Source organism: Macaca nemestrina, chromosome 6, assembly GCF_043159975.1.
Source record: "Macaca nemestrina isolate mMacNem1 chromosome 6, mMacNem.hap1, whole genome shotgun sequence".
NCBI lineage: Eukaryota > Metazoa > Chordata > Mammalia > Primates > Cercopithecidae > Macaca > Macaca nemestrina.
In genome coordinates, this window is record NC_092130.1 from 16,467,205 (window position 1) to 16,480,944 (window position 13,740).

Consider the following 13,740-nt stretch of genomic DNA (forward strand, 5'->3'; position numbering starts at 1 on the left):
AATGTGTGATTTGTGTAACAAACACCACGGACTTTTATTTCTACAGTATAGTTGACTGCAAACCATCCTGCTACCAAATAAAAATTCTTGAAAAAATATAACAAACAGTCATTTAAAATCATACCTATATGTATTTATTTTGTGTATGCCTTTGGTTCTCCTAAGAAACAAAACTAAAATAAAACTGGAAGCCAGAGGCCCTGGTTAGGAACTGATCCCATAGAAGCATAACCAAAGGGCTTAGGATTTAAAGGTCCTGAGATTACAGAAGAGAATACAGAAACCAAAAGTATAAAACTCCTAGAAGAAAATATAGAAAATATCTTCATAACCTTGAGGTATGCAAAGATTTCTTATAGAGAACACAGAACATACTAACCATAAAAATAACTGATAAATTGGACTTCACCAAAATAAAACCAAACCAACACAGAAATTTTCAGATGAAGGCAGGACACTTGAGTGATTATTAAATCAGTAAAGGGCTACTAAATGAGTAAATATCTAACAACTGGTACAAGGAGATGAGAAAAAAACTTAAGGTTAGATTATGATTGAAAAAAAAAAAAAGTCTTTGCTATGAATTTATAGGCCTGGGATTCAGGTTTAAACTACTTGCTCAATGTGGACACTTCCGAATTTTAAAAAATAACATTAAAAAGGCAGTGATAATCATCATAGGATTTGGCAGAAGCAAGTGCAAACGTCCTTTGAATATGAATTATCACAGATAAAAGACTTCCAAAGAAAAGCACACAAAACACAAAGCGGCAGAACACTCGAGGAAACAACAGACCATGAAGAAAGCCAGCAGATCCAGCACGCAGAACTTCAGACAATAAAGCTACCAGATGAAGCATGCTTGAACTGATTACATTAATATAATCAGAAGTTGAAAGGGCATATCAAAAAAATTATTAAAAGATTGAAAATTGAGAAATAACCAAGTAAAACGTCTGGAAAGACAAAATCACTGAAGAGAGATTTAGTAAACTGTAAACGTGAAGAAATTATCCGGGAGTGAGCACGCATATATAAATAGGACACTTGGAAGAGAAGCCAAAAGACATTGAGGATATAATGAGAAGGACTAAGGTATTTTTGATAGAAAACACCAAAGAAGAGAACCCCAAAATGGGGGGATGTGATGTATTGAAGATTACCACTGAGAATTTCTTATAACTGACTTATAAATGCAAGAATCCTCAAACCCAGGAAACACACAGAAAGAACTGGAAGACAAGTAAAATAAAACCCATACCTGGATATAGTGAACATAATGAGAAAGAATGGGTTTCAGAAGTAGCCAAGAAAATGAAACAGGTCACCTTATTAAAAAAAAAAAAAAAAGCAATTGTATCTTTAATATTTTTAAGTAGCAAAAATGGAGTCCAGAATACACTGGAATAAAATTAAGGCATTAAAAGTAATTATGGAATCACTACCTAACTAAGCTATTATTCCAGTGTGAGAAATAATATAAAAGAAATTTGTTAAAATTAAAAGAATAATTTTAAGAATAAAATTAAAAAGAATAAAAGAGACAGAGAGAGGACATTTGTTATAAGAACTACCAACAGATATACTTCAAAGAAGAAATTAATCTCAGAAGGAAAGAATGGGTAGCAGGAAGGAGCAGTAAGAAATGAAAGCAGTGTATTAATTGCTAAGTCTAAAGAAGCATGGAATACAGGTTTTAGTGTGCCAGGGCTGCCATAGCAAAACAGCACAGATTGGGTGGCTTAAACAACAGACATTTATTTCTCACAGTTCTGGAGTCTGAAAGTCCAAGATCAAGGCATCAGTAGAGCTGGTTTCTGATGACGACTCTCTCCTCGGCTTGCAGATGGAGGTCTTGTGACCTGACAGGGCCTTTTCTCTGTGCATGCACATCCCTGATGTCTCTTCCTGTTTATTTATTGAGATGGAGTCTCTCTCTTGTTGCCCAGGCTGGAGTGCAGTGGTGTGATCTCTGCTCACTGCAACCTCCACCTTCTGAGTTCAAGTGATTCTCCTGCCTCAGCCTCCTGAGTAGCTGGGATTACAGGCGTGTGCCACCATGCCCGACTAACTTTTGTATTTTTAGTAGAGACGGGGTTTCACCATATTGGTTAGGCTGGTCTCGAACTCCTGACCTCCTGATCCGCCCACCTCGGCCTCCCAAAGTGCTGGGATTACAGGAGTGAGCCACCGCGCCTGGCCCTCTTCGTCTTATATAGATTCCAGTCCCATTAAATTACAGCCCCACCCCTATGACCTCATTTAACCTTAATTACCATAATTACCTAGCTCCAAATAGAGTCATATTGGCGGTTAGGGCTTCAACATATGAATTTGTAGCACGCATAATTTAATACATAACACTATATAAGATAATACTAGGGGTAGTTTTCAATGAGAAAAAAAATAAAATTAGAATACTATAAAACAAATAACAGGTAAAGGTATTCATGTTTCTATTCTTCAGAAGAAGGAAGAGAAGTAAATTAACTGTAGATTTATGGCAAATATACATGTTAAAATTTTAAAATGTATTGAATATGCAACGTTCAAACAGGCAAGAGGAAGGAAAAGTAAAAAAGAAAATTTGCCCAATCTAAAAAATAAAGATAAACAGAATCATAGCTAAAAGAATACATTTACACTATACATTCTAGATGAAATATAAAAATATCTTCACTAAATATTTGTTCAAGAAAGTAAGAAATATTCAGGGCAAAAACTACAAAAATGTAGTTCAGACAGATAAGCAGAACACTGATGCTCATTTCCGCCCTGAAGGCCTTTGCTGAAAGAAGGGAAATTAAGCTTTGTCTTTTATGGCTTCCAGAGGCTCAGAGAACAGAAGAATACAAGCGATCCGGTTGGCGCAAACGTAATTCTGGTTTCTGCCATTCATAGTAACGTAACCGCAATTACTTTTGCACCTCCCTAAGAGTATGCATGTAAGGAATGAAATACGAAATCACAATTTTGCAGCTCTACTATAAATTGATTCAGACAAGGTTCATCAAGCCCACCAGGTGAAACATTGACAGGGAACAGAATATTTCCATTTTGCCAAAGTATCATCCTACAGATAATTTGTTAATTAAAAAAAAAAAAAGTAAAACAAAATGGGCTTCAACAAATGTGAAATACGGTAGTCACTACTTTAAACAAATGACCAAAGCAAAAGCATCACTAACAGTGAGACAATCTAAGTGTCGTCTGATAAGGGCAACATGAGGTACATAATATCACCTGTGAAGTATTCTCACCAATAATTGTGGCCATGATCTAACTAAGCCTTCAGATTTATCTTCTGGTTTACTATTAAGACAGATTGAAAAAACAAACAAACAAGTTCACACCACGGGAACACAGTAAGACAGTACAGAATGGAGACTCTGCATGACAGCTGGTCAGCTCTCTTCACAAGTCAGTATCACTTAAAAGAAAAAGAAGAAGAAAAGTATGGGAACCATTTCAGACTAAATGAAACTAAAGAGAAAATTTAAATACGGACTATATTTCAATAATATTAGAGAATCACTGTTAGTTTTCTTAGATGTATGAGAATGTGTACATTTTTGGATTAGGTACACTACAATATTTAGGGGTAAAATGGTTTGATGTCTGCAACATACTTGCAAATGGTTCAGCATAGATAAAAGCAGATAAAGTAAATATGGCAAAATGTTAACAATTGTTAGGAGTGCAGGTGTTAGTGCCACACTCCTCTGGTTTCAAGTTCTAGTTTCACCCCTTTCTAGTCATATGATCTTCGAAACTTTTTTAAATTTCTGGGAGGATTTCATTTCTTCATATGTAAAATGAGGTAGAGGATGATATCTGGTTCACAGAATTGAACGAATGAAATGAGAAAGTTCTTATGAAAGCACTTGAGATGGTACTAGCACAACAACTTTAGCTATAATAATCATTACTATCATCAATATTAATAAAGTAACTTTTGTCATTCTATGTACTGTCCTAAGTTCCATATTAGGTGTTAATTAATAAGTTATTTGGTCATATGTCAGCAATAGAATCAAAATGACTATGTATAAAAAAGCAGAAAGAAAAATAAACGTACATACTTCAAATTCTATTATCCAACATGATAATGGAGTCTGGTTTTCTAATTTTAGTTATGAATTACCACACCTACTCTCGTAGATTATAACTTTTCAAAATTTTGTTAGACTATCATGCGCTGATGATTGAGAAGGCACTCAAAATCTTGCTATACGTAGTATCATGGAAAGTAATATTATTATACCGTATCGCATAAATCATATAGATGGGATGCAGTTCTAGCAAACATATGTACGTGGAATGAGAGGGAAAGGGAAAGAAAAAAGAAGGAAGCCATAGAAATCAGGAAGATAAAATCATTTATGTCTGAAAACTGAGCAAAACTGAAGAAACCAATTTTAGACGATATTCAGACACACTACAAAGAAGCACAATAAAATTATACAAGCAAAACAAAGGTTAAAGGAGTGGAAAAATGTATAAGCAAGCACACGGTTTATATTCACCAACTGAGAAAAGCAGAGGAACCTACTTGATCCAGGCTGTGATGTTCACATTATTAATAATAATGTTTAAAGTTATTTTATCTTGTACAGAAATGAGGAGATACCAAAAAGCACTGTTAAGGACATTAATTGCAGGTAATTTTGTCAAGGAGAAATAAATAGCTAACTTACTTACACTCTAATTTATTGACATATAGTTTGAATGTTTAAGTTACCAGTACTTAGCCAAGAACCGTGACAATGTTGGATCTCCCAAAACAACGGAAATCAAGAAATACCTATTGAGTTTCTATTATTTGCCAGGAACTGGGCACAAAGGATGTAACAGTGAACAAATATAGGGAAAGTCCATGCCCTCGAAGAGTTCAAAGGTTAGTATAGGAAGAGGGAAATAAATTTTAAAATATTTTAAAATAGATCATCTCTTTCTCAGTACCTTGTACCATAAGGAAAAATAAAGCAAAATAGGTAGGCTAGACAGTGACAAGGAATGCCCTATTTAAGAGAGGGTGATCAGGGAAGGCCACTCAGAGTAGGAAACTTCTGGGTTGGGCTGTGTGCATTACATTACATAAAAGTAAAAACATGAATGTATACACATGTATGTGTATCCATGCAACACAACAGTATTCAGTCATACTAAAGAATGAAGCAGTGATCCATGGTACAACATGGATGGACCTGGAAAACATGCTAAGTCGGAAAAGCTAGACGAAAGGATACATATTATATAATTCCATTTATATTAAATATCCAAAATAGATAAATGTATACAGACAGAACACACATTGGTGGTTGCCAGGTGTTGAGCAAAAGGATACATGGGGAGAAACTAAAAAGAAAATTAAATGGGGCTGGGTGCAGTGGCTCACACCTGTGATCCCAGCACTTTGGGAGGCTGAGGTAGGCCGATCACTTGAGGTCAGGAGTTCGAGACCAGCCTGATCAACATGGAGAAACCTCATCTCTACTAAAAATACAAAAAATACAAGCATGGTGGTGCACGCTTGTAATCCCAGCTACTTTGGGAGACTGAGGCAGGAGAATTGCTTCAACCTGGGAGGCAGAGGTTGCAGTGAACTGAGATCGTGCCATTGCACTCCAGCCTGGGCAACAACAGTGAAACTCCGTCTCAAAAAACAAAACAAACAAACAAAAAATTAAATGGATGAATGAAATATTGCTAAGTTTGGTAACAAAAGAAATATTGAAGCAAGAAAGATTAACAGGCTTTCTAATACTAAGCCTTTCATTCTGTATTCTAACTCTTCATGAGAAAACATAGCTTTCCATGAAATACAGCACTTGAAATAAGTTACCATCTGGTATTTGTCACATCTATTATATATACCCCTTTCTGTATATTTTTGCTACCCTCACCACATTATAACTGAAATAAATAAACTTTGTTTTTCTTGTCTTCTGTCTCCATGTGTTGAAATCCCTCCTGAATACTATTATTTTAGTATTATTAGGTACGTATCTATATTTATCTTCCACGTGAAAAATAATCGGGGGTTACATTTGAATGGGATTTAAGAATAACATTTTGAGGTTTACAAAATCAATACCAGCATTTTACAGATGAAGAAACAGGCTCAGGTTGTTAGGTCACTGGATCAAGTTCTCAGAGCAAGTAAGTGGCAGAGGAGGAACTCAAATAAATGTTTGCTGGCTCCTGGAGCAATCATCTTATGTCTAGTGAGACAATTCTACCCAGTTCAGTACGGCCTACTTCCTGGCTCTTCTAGAAAGTGCTGTGTTACTTCCTGCCTCAGTGCTTTTCCCCATGAGATGCGCCTTGCCTGGAGCATCTCTGAACCACCAGTGAACTCACCCATGGTCCGGATGCAGCCTCTCAGCCCTTTCCTGAGCACTGCCTGCATGGGTCTCTCTCTGTGCAATCTGCCCTGAGGCTTCCCCACACGGAATGGGCTTCAACTGTTCTCCCACATCCTTCTCTGATTTGGTTTGAAGTGTTGACCTTTATGTGAGGCTGTGATGGAGAACATGACAAGGGACCCAGACAGGGTCTCAAACTCAGGAGACAGTCTTTCCTTTACTTAAACTAGACCACGTCAGGGGGCTTTAGAGAAGAGAAATAGAAACAAGCTCAGCTATTATGGCATTTTCTTTCTAGACCAATGGTTCAGAAGCTCAGGCAGGGCAAGGTATTGGACAGGAGCCAGGACGAGCCATGGTGCTCCCACTCTTGCCCCCCAGGGCTGGCAGGGGCAAATCAGAAGCCTCCAGGAAGGTTTTTCACCACAACAATCAAGGGGACCTCTCAAAAAAACCTCTCTCTTTGATAGCTCTTACTTCTTTGAAATCATATTTGTCAGCAGCTGCTCCACCTGTGGTGCAGGAGCTGAGGGTCTCTCTGAAGAAAACCTGTCAGGGCCCCAATAAGGTCATGAAGACCACAGGGTAGGAGTTTCAATTAGGGAAAATGGAGACCTTCCATTTCTTCCAACTGAGGTTTGGTTCTTTCCCCTCTTCGTTCCATTTATTTCCCACTCATTGTACTCATGTTTTTCCTCACACTGACTCAATTTTCCCTAGGGCATTGTGTAGCTGCACTGTGTCCATTGTCATCATGAAGGACTGGTTCTCTCTGTTTTTGCAAAGAGGTCAAAGAGGTCTTCCAGCCGGGAACTGGACAGACTCCATGGGGGAGGGCCTTTCCTTCCAGAAGGAATCCTTCCAGTGCAGTGACATCATTGTCAAGGTCATAGTTTGATTCTAGGTCAGCACCCCAGCTGTTAGGATCATTAAACGACTACTGTGATCTGCAGCTTTACCCCATCCCAGCCTCTATCACACCAATACCCACAAAACATGTGTCCTCCATGCAGAAAGCTCCCACAGCTTGTCACTCTGAATTTATAGAACACCAAAACCAGCTCTTTCAGGCAAATGTCCCCATTACTGAAACACCTCACAGATGAGCTGTCTTGTGGTGAGAAAGAGGTAAGGAGACCTGATCCAAGCCTGGAGTCAATTCCCTTGTTCCTACTTTTAAATCCACTGCCCATTCTGTGGCTAGAAACAGACCTGAGAGATGCTTGAATACATGAAGAGATATCTGGCCCAAGCCTGTAAATATCATGTCCTTCCCCTTCCAGTTTTGCTATAACCCTTCCTTTGAAACACACATCCCTCTGGTATCCTTCCCATTGGAGAAAAGAAGAACAGAAAAAAGAAACTGTTTTAATAATTTCATGTCCCACTCTCAACCCACCTAGGTCCATCATGTTCAAGGTCACCACACACAGAGGAGCAGTTATGTTCCACTCACACAGAGTTGTCTGCACCCTGTCTGGGCTTGAGATTAGGGAGGAGGGTTATATAAATGATGAGACAGGGAGGAAGGTTTGAGATAGGGAGGAGGGTTATATAAATGATTAACATTTTAATTTGAGGTACGGAAGGGAACACACACACACACACGCACACACACACAGGCACACGCACCTACACAGATCTGGAAGTACTGTGTTACCTTCAATTCTAAAGCATGCATAAGGAGAGAAGGGGAAGGGGTGAGCTGCTGCCCATTTCATTAGGACTAAATGAAGAGGTGAGGGCAGTGTCCGTCTACCCAGCCTTCATCAGGAAGGGAAAAGTCTCTGGGTGAAGGTAATAGCTCTGACCACCAAGAGATTGAGGGACGTAGATTTCTCCCCACCCTTCTAAACTCAAGGCGTAGCTACCACAGGTTTCCAATCTCGAATTGGTGATATGTGAAGCTTCTTGTCTTATCCTTCATGGGAGATTTCTGCCCTGTTAGGCCCATGTAGCTTTATGGACCCTACAGTTGTATGGAGTTCAGCAGGACGAGGGAGGAAGGAGAAAGACTGCTTGAGCCAGGACCACAGCTTGGGACTTCCACGATTTTTCTTAGTTTCATGGGTCCTCGGAGATTTTATGGTAATTTTTAAATAATTTTTTTCAATGATAAAATCAAAAAAAAGTATATTTTAAATATAGAATACGTGGATCAATAAAAATGAAATAAGATCGATGGTAGTGTATATGGAGTCTCACTGTCAACTTCCCTCCATGAACAAGAACTCTTAAAAGCCAAAACAAGCACATACTAAGAACTGCACTGATGCTACCCCATTATATAAGCACAGGCTACTGAGATACCCTGAATCTTGACCGAAATGCTGCAGGAGAGGATATCACAGTCCCATGTATCTACACACATGTATATTTATTTAAAGAAAAAACTATTTGGAGTAGGAAAAAGTGAGATCATCCTCTTCAAAGAATATGTGACATGGATAAAGGTGGACCTTATGGCTCCCTCAGGAGATGAACTCTATAATACAGCGCAGAGAGCAGTGGCTATGGCAACCTGTGGGACCTGATCCCATGGCACCTGCTGATAGGTCCTGATGAGAAACACAGGCTCACTGGGAGGGATAGAAGGAGGACTCATTGGACACAGTTGCTGGGAGCCTCACACTGGCCTAATGGGTTTCAGGGATACTTGCAGACTTTTCCCTTTTCTCCTTGGAACAATACACTTTAACAAGAGGCTCATCGTCACTTGGCATTCGCCTTTTATAGGAGCCTGTCTCTGCTGGGCAAGAACTGGGACATCAGGGTCTCCGTTGATCCTCTGCCTGGGCATGGTGGATTAACATCTCTTTGGTGAGAAAAGTCACTGACTCTACTTCTCCTTCTTGATGCTCTCCTGAGTGAAGCCTCTCAGGGACCCCTTATTTTTTTCTAAAATTGGGTCAAAGGCAGTGCCCTGGTTCTGATCCATGGGGCCTGAGCCTTCAGGGCCCTTTGCTCCTTCCTTCCCAGGTAACTCACTCCAGCCTCAAGGTAGACATAGTGACCCTGAGAAGTGGCTGTATCTCCTCTTCACACACTCTGGGCACATGCACTGGCCCTTGGAAGACAAATTTTCTGAGTCAGGAGCCCATCGGAGCTCTTCCTCCAACTGGCGCTTTGGCTCTCCACCACGATGGTCTTTCAGACTTGAATTTTCTAAATCTTTCTCTGCCAAAAGGTGTGGTGGTGTGGGTCATTCCTCAGTGCCTGGTGCCCCTAGAATGCTCAATTCTCCACTTACAATTGGGAATTTCGATGAACACTGGCTCTCAGCGGGGGTCTTGATACGGCTTGGGAGCAGTGGACTCCATGAACTATTATACTGCTCCGGTTTGTCCTCACCATCCTGGAAGGTGTGGGAGCTGGGGTGTCCTGCCCAATGCCAAGTGATAGTAAGTTGTTCACAGAATGCAGCTCATAGCCCTGCTCGGTTGTTCTGGACATAATCCTTTCTCTTCTCCAACCACATCTGGGTGTGCAGTCTCCTTATTGCTCAAATCCAGGTGCTCCTGATCAACAAGATGAAGGATAAACACATGTCTAACTATCACAAGACAGGTTGCAGCTTAACCCCAGAGAGAGGCCAGCACATGATGAAAAGAACCACACTCTACATGGAGAACACAGTGTGAGAAGGAGGAGGGACAAACCCCTGCACGATCCCTGCCTCCAGGAGAAGGCTGTGATGGGCAGGCATGAGTCTCCCCGGCCTGCGAATGTGGTGGCAGAAGAGGTCACCCACAGGAACTCTGGAGATGAGCTCCCTGGGACAGTTCCATAGAAAGGGAAGGGGCCAGGCCGAGTCAGCAGGAAGGTGGTCAGTTCCATGGGGGCAGTGGAGGGTCTGCTGGTGGAGGGTGATTCCATGGATCTGAGGTTAATGAGTGATTCTGGGCGAGGACATGGGTTCAGGTGAGGACATCTTTCCCTTGTCTGCCCTGGACCCTGAAGGACTCAGAGACTGGGACCCAGTTCTCATGCTCTTCTCCTTAGACAAACATCAGTCCACCATTATTCTTGAATAATGCAACTTTCTACCTGAAACTCATGCAACTCTGTGTTTCCTGTTACTCTTTTCAGGAAAGTAAAAGTCGTTTATTTATTGTCCCTTTTTGGAAAACTCAAAGAAGTGCTTTTTGTGCATGATCTTCTATTGAGATTCTGGTCCGTGTTCCTCTGCCGAGAACAGGTGCATTCGAGGAATGTGTAGCCCACAGGTGTGTGTGTGCCCCATCAGGTAGGACTCTGTTCCCTGAAGACAGAGCTCAGATTTTAGCATATGATCAGAGGCTTCCAGAAACTTGACTTTGCTCTTCACATCAGTCCTGAAACAGGGGCTGGGCCCAGAGACACCTGACATATGACAGGGGATGATGAATAACCATTGTGTGACTCTGTGCCCCCAGACAAATCCTACACTCTCTTAACAATCTGTTCCAAGAACACAAAGTCACAGCATTTGAAATTTTACCCTGGAGCCCTCTACCGTCCCCAGATTAGTCTATGAGCTTAGACTGAAGCCTTCTGCCGCTCACCCTGTTTTCTTAAAGGAAAATGTCCTCATTTTTCTTGAGAAAGCTCATCTCAAAGGTCTGTTTGTGAAAAAAGAAGTGATTCAGGAAAGTGGGAGGAGGAACAGAGAACATGAGAGTCCCTTTGTGTGCCGCAGCAGTTGGATCTGGCATCTCTTAACTGATTTCTGTCTCTTTCCCAAATGGGTTCATCTGGAGGAAGTACAGAAAAAGAAGGAAAAGCTACTCAGCACACAGTAATAATAAAACAAATAAAATCACTCATGGAGGGTGAGCTCAAGCTACAGCTGTTCAGGAGTTCGAGATCCATCAGTCTTCCACGGCGACTCCAGCCTCAGACAGCACTGGGCCCTGGACACTGAGCCTGGAAGGTCTGGTCCAGAGATCCACGTAGCATCACTAATCCAGGGGACAGTCATGAAGAACCCTCAGGATAGTGGAGGAGCAGGGAGGGGAAAGTGATCCCATTGCCCCTCCCTTACCATCCAGGCTCACAGCATGGCCTGGGCTACCAAATCCCTTCACCCTACCTTGGCCTTGCTCTTTTGCAACCCTGAATTTACAATGCATCTGTAATTTCCTAACCATTCCACATATTCAGACATGAACCAGGTCCAGCTTTACTTGAAATCTCCACTTCTACAGCCCTGAATGTTTGAAGTTTTCCATTTTTTGTTTTTTGGTTGGTTGTTTGTTTCTTTGTTTCTTTGTTTTTGGGTTTTTTTTTTCTTTTTTTTTTTTTTTTTTTTTTTTTTTTTTTTTTGCTCTTTTCCAGGGCTCTACACTTTCAGAATTTCCACTGTCTCAACTCCAGGTTGCCCATATCATCTAGCCTTGCCTTGTATCAAGTTAAACATAGAGTTCAGCTCCCCTCTTTGAGTTTGCTTAAATGAATCCACTTTCACACACACACACACACACACACACACACACACAAAACCATGGGTGAGTCACGGGGTTTCTATTAAGGATAATCTAAGGATGACAAAGTGGGAGAGAGATGCTAGCATGCCCCATGTAAATAACTTAATAATGATAAAAATTTAATAACCTAAAATTAGTAATTTTGTCTACAAAACTCTCCCTAACCCCCAAATTTCTCCCTCAGCCCAGGCTGGGCCTTATCTTGTTGGTCCATCTATTCAGGTCTCCCCGACCAATATAATTTCAGCCATAATTGGAGAGAGAGTAATTCAGCGCTCCCAAGTCCTGCCCCAACCTGCCAAACCAAATCCATCTGGCCGTGGGGCTCAGGTGAGGCCTTCTCTTTAAGAGCAGTGGGAGTTCTACAGTGTAACATATTTGCTTTTTAGTGTTAATACCTGTTATTACTTAGTCTGTGAAGGGTTTACTGATTTTGACTTTCTACTTCCTAAGTTTCTACTCAAATTCCTATTTGCTTTTCAATAATATTTTTAAATAATGAGATTTTTATATATATATATATATATATATATATATATATATATATATATATATATATATATAAAAGCAATATACCAGATTTATCTCTCCATTTCAGCAAGGGTATACCAGAGCTATACTCCTGACTGTTTTATTATTTAGATCATGAACTATGGAAATCAAGTACTGTATGATTTTGTTACTTTGATATCCTTAATCTCTAATTCTAATGAGGAAGACTTGGCTCAGGACACCCAGATCAATTCATATAGGAAAAAAAAATTATGCAACCATATGAAGAAGATACTTGAAAAACAAGGGTTAGCCCCTGAAAACTAGCCCTTGCTAGAGAAAATGTAATAGAAAGCATAAATCCACATAAAGTATAAGTATAAAGTATAAAGCTATACTTCAAGCAGTTTGACACCGGTACAGGGGTAGACAGAAAGATAAATGAAATAGAGTCCAGAGATTAATTTAAAGTTTTGTCATGAGGTGTTTCAAATAGTTAGTGGATATTTTTCAATTAATGATTTCTGTTGAAGCCAATTGGTAGCTGAGAAGAAATGATTTCTAGAATGATGGAAAATGGAGGCTGAGATCTTTGCTTAGAAATACCCGGGTGCTGACCTCACTTTTCTACCCTAGATGACAATATGGCCCTGTGGATGTACAGCTTACACAGTGGAACAGGATGTTTCTGTATATTTTCACAAATAAAAATGCCTACTAGTGTGTATGTGTGTATGTTTCATTTTCTGGAGGGATCATAAAAGCAGAAAGTAAAAAAGAGCTATGGATTGATAATAACTAAATATTCCTGATCTAGCTGATCCTACTGTTATGAAAAATAAATCACTCCCAGATGCTTGACATCATTCAAGAGGTAAAGACTAAGGGAAGCTACTCTGAGAAGCACTAGATTTCTTTCTGTCTCGGTGGTCAGCTCATTTTGGAAAATATTGTGTGGGATTTTTTGTGTATGTGCTGTCTGTAGTCATTAATCTGTGCTCATTGCTAAAAGCTGCAGAACCTATCTACAGATAAGAACTTTAGTTCTCAACTTCATTCCTTCCATCAAATAAATATCAGTAAAATCAAAGCTTTAAATATAAAGAAAGAAAATCTTTAAAATGTCAGAGACTTTTTACTTAATATTGTCAGTACTGGGAAGCTTTCATAAACATGGCTCATAAACCACTTAAAATACTGATTGAAAAACTCAAGTACATGACTGTGAACAGATTTGTGAAACAATTGATTACCCTGGGGATGAAAATATTCTCCTGAGAGCTATGGTGATAGTTTCCATTTAAATTGAGAATGGCTAGTTGCCATTCTCAATTTAAAAACACTTCATTTGTATCTTTACTGGTAAATTAACTGAGTTAACACATGCATATTCAGTGACTGGAACAATCCTGTCA